This window comes from Dipodomys merriami, unplaced genomic scaffold, assembly GCF_024711535.1.
Source record: "Dipodomys merriami isolate MVZ:Mamm:240054 unplaced genomic scaffold, mDipMer1.0.p SCAF_4, whole genome shotgun sequence".
Classification (NCBI taxonomy): Eukaryota; Metazoa; Chordata; class Mammalia; order Rodentia; family Heteromyidae; genus Dipodomys; species Dipodomys merriami.
Genome location: NW_027205603.1, coordinates 18,183,900 through 18,187,212, shown reverse-complemented (window position 1 = coordinate 18,187,212; position 3,313 = coordinate 18,183,900). Strand labels below are relative to the sequence as shown.

At 42.0% G+C, this 3,313-nt stretch overlaps 1 pseudogene; it reads right to left on the bottom strand.

Annotated features, from left to right (window-relative positions):
- Window positions 1-716: 716 nt before the first annotated feature.
- On the bottom strand, window positions 717-1,852 carry LOC138805548 (phosphorylated adapter RNA export protein pseudogene; annotated as a pseudogene).
- Between the last annotated feature and the right edge of the window lie 1,461 nt (window positions 1,853-3,313).

Here is a 3,313-nt window from a genome sequence, read left to right as displayed (position 1 = left end):
CTCAAAAAAGAACCGTATTTCTTTGGAAAGCTTCTGACATTTGTTTCTCTGCAAACAAACAAATGGAAAGGACCAACAATAGAAGCTTGTTTTAAGTCCTTGTCCTTAGAATTGCCTAAAAACAGGGGGCCAGGGGACTTATCCACCTATAATCCTAACACTCAGGAGGCTGAGGACTCAAAACACCAGGAGGCTGAGGAGTCATCATGCCAGCCTGAAATATACAGTAAGATCCTATCTCTGAACAAACCAACCAACCAACCAAACTCCAAAGGACCAAGTTCTTAGTAACACAGAAAAACACTAACATGAGCATGAATGTATTTGTAGCAATTTAGTGTTCCCTCAAGCTCTAATGGAATGTTTTGAAACCACAGCATAATTCAGCACAAAGACAAATCAGAGCTAGAACCTAATAGAAGTTGTGAATAGCATGTTATCATGACCTGGTCAAAACAAAATATCAGCTGGTAATCGTCATAATTCACATCAGCACATGCAGCCGCCTGAGAGGTTAAACACTGTGCTGCACACTTTCCAGTGCTGTGTCACACACGAGCATCTCGAATGCTTCACTTTGTTACATTCCTTTGCCCACTTACTAACAGCAAGAAACAGCTCTCTCCTCCAGATTCTCAAGTCTGTCAGTACAAAGTAAATCAGACAGCAGAAACATTTGCTACACTATACATGTAGAAAATGTCCACGATGCGCTTTTAATATAAGTCCAAGTCAGGCAAGTGGTCCACGTGGAAGGCCTTGTCTGTGCCCAGCCTGGCATCCCCACGGCACTCAGGTGGCTCACCTAGAAAAGCCAGGGCCTGGTTGGTGTCGCTGGCAGAGGTTTCCCGGGATGTGTCATCCTCCTCTGGAAAATTCAGACTTTTAATAGCCTGTGTCATTTTCTTCCCCAATAGTTGTGTTCTCCTCTTCCTAGCAGCTTTTTTATTTTCATATTCCTTTTGATTTTCAATGTAGAAAATGTCCTTAATTTTTCTTCACTGATACAAGGGGAGTTTTTCGAGAGATTTAGAAAAACTCTGCCTGGTGTTCTTCTACTACCATTCATTATGAGAACACCCCCATTCTGTTCCACTTGAGGAGTTTCCATCAGAAGCTCAATTGCCTTTTTGTTCCCAATCATCCTCACTACTCACTACTCACTACTCAGATCCTTCTTTGCCTCCTGTCACCTGAAGGCAATTTCATCAGCTACTTTCTCTTGACTAGCATCTTCTGAGATCTCAGATCGGCCTTTGTAGTCCATTTCCAGTCTGGAGCCCAGTCTGTCTCTGGCAGGTGGCTTCTGTTTGAGATGACTCTGCCCATTTTCTTCTTCCCTCAACTCGGGTTTTTTACCACTATCCATATACTCATCTAGCCCTTTGTCTAAAGCTTTTGTACACTCCTGAGATTCTTTCCTAAGTTTCTTAGCAAGCAAATCATTGTAGGTCTCCGATTGCCTGCTCCTGTCAATACTGCCTTCCATCTCCAAGACACCAAGTTCACTGGCCACTGCATCTTGAGTCTGTTCCTGAAGAACAGCTTCCCATAGGCTGTCTTCTTTCCTCCAGCAACAGCTGGCTTTCTGACTGCTCTGGTCAAACTGACAAGGCTCTGGTTTCGGTGGCAGGTTCAGACATCTCTGGCGCTTGCATGTCCAAGAGAGCCCTCTTCATCAGAATCAGAAAAACGCTCTTCACTTGAATCTACAGCTTTAACAGTCCCATAATGTGATGTAGGCATCCATGCTGGAGCCGTGCTCTGGAAGGTCCTTCCAGCGCTTTCCAGTCCTTTCCAGAGCCCGGGTCCCAGAGAGCTGGCCGTCCGTATTGCCGGCCTCCAGCGCCATCTCTCCGAGGCGCAGCGCGGAGCATTTATTTTTAAAGTGTTATCTTCTCCCTCGTTTTCTTCTCTTACCCAGCTCCCCTCCCCTCAAGTCGTACAGTTCATTTCCAGCACAGTGTCAAGTACCATTGTTACATTAGTTCATCCCTTGTCCCACTGTTTCTGTGATTCCCTTTCCCTTCTGCAGACCCAATAAACTTATATACAAGACACAGGGTATTACAGAACAGAAGAACAATAATTGCATTCAAGACATAAAAACCTCTTGTTTCCAAGGCTTGGAGTTCGTGTTGATAGACTTCATTATACCTGGTTCTATGCACTTAGTGATTTGGGTTCTTGAGATCCCCTGTTAATATCACAGGCATGTTCTAGTTATTACAAATAAGGGAGTTTGTTTTAAATTAGTTTTGTTTGTTTGTTTGTTTGTTTCTGGTCTCAGGGCCTAACTTTGGGCCTGGGTGCTGTCCCTCAGCTCTTCAGCTCAAGGCTAGTGCCTTGAGCCACATCAAGGCTAGTGCCTTGTGCCTAGTGCCACAGAGCCACATCTGGCTATTTCTGCTTATGTGGTACTGAGGAATCGAACCCAGGGCTTCATGCATGCAAGGCAAGCACTCTACCACTGAGCCACCTTCCCAACTCAAATCAGTTCATTTTTTGAATGTTCTTTAAACACAATGACACATATCCCTTAAGACAGAAAAAGACGCTCAATTTACATAGATGGTTTTTCACATCCCGGGAAAGTCAAGGATGCTTTTCATGTTCACTTTTCTTCCTGCTAAGTGAAATAGGGCTTGTTTTTACAGGCAGATATATATTCTGCCCTTCATGAAGCTGATGCTTGCCGGATAACCATTAGAAGACAAGCAAAAATCTTAATCTTTGTTTTTCTTTCTCTTTCTTTTTTTCTTTCTTCTTCCTTCCTTCCTTCTTACCTCCCTCCTTCCCTCCCTTTCTTCCTTTCCTCCTTTCTTTCTTTCTTTTCTCTTTCTTTCTCCTCTCTGTTCCTCTTTCTCTGTCTCTCTTTTTCTTTCTCCTTTCTGTCTTTCTTTTTTTCATTCTTTCTTTTTTGAAGTAAGTCATATTTTTGGCAGCTTATTACTTGACTAAATTACGAGTAAACTGATAGTGTAGCCAACTTGGAATTTAGGCCGAGATTAACCCAGAGCTAATTTACTATCCAGAACCCAACTAGAAATCATACAATGAAGTGTTATCTATTTAAAATACTGAAATATTTATAGATTACACTTTTCATACAAAATTGTAAATAAATTTATATGAATTTAAGAGACATTTGAAAAATGAGAAAAATCTTGTTGTCTAATGGAGGAGCCTAACCTGCTGTGGTAGTAGTGAGTGGAAATAATTGCCAGAGATACAGAATTCTCGAGAGGACTTTGCAATGAATTCACTTCCTATTTATTTGTTTTTTGCCATTAGATGGTTATGAAAAAGAAAT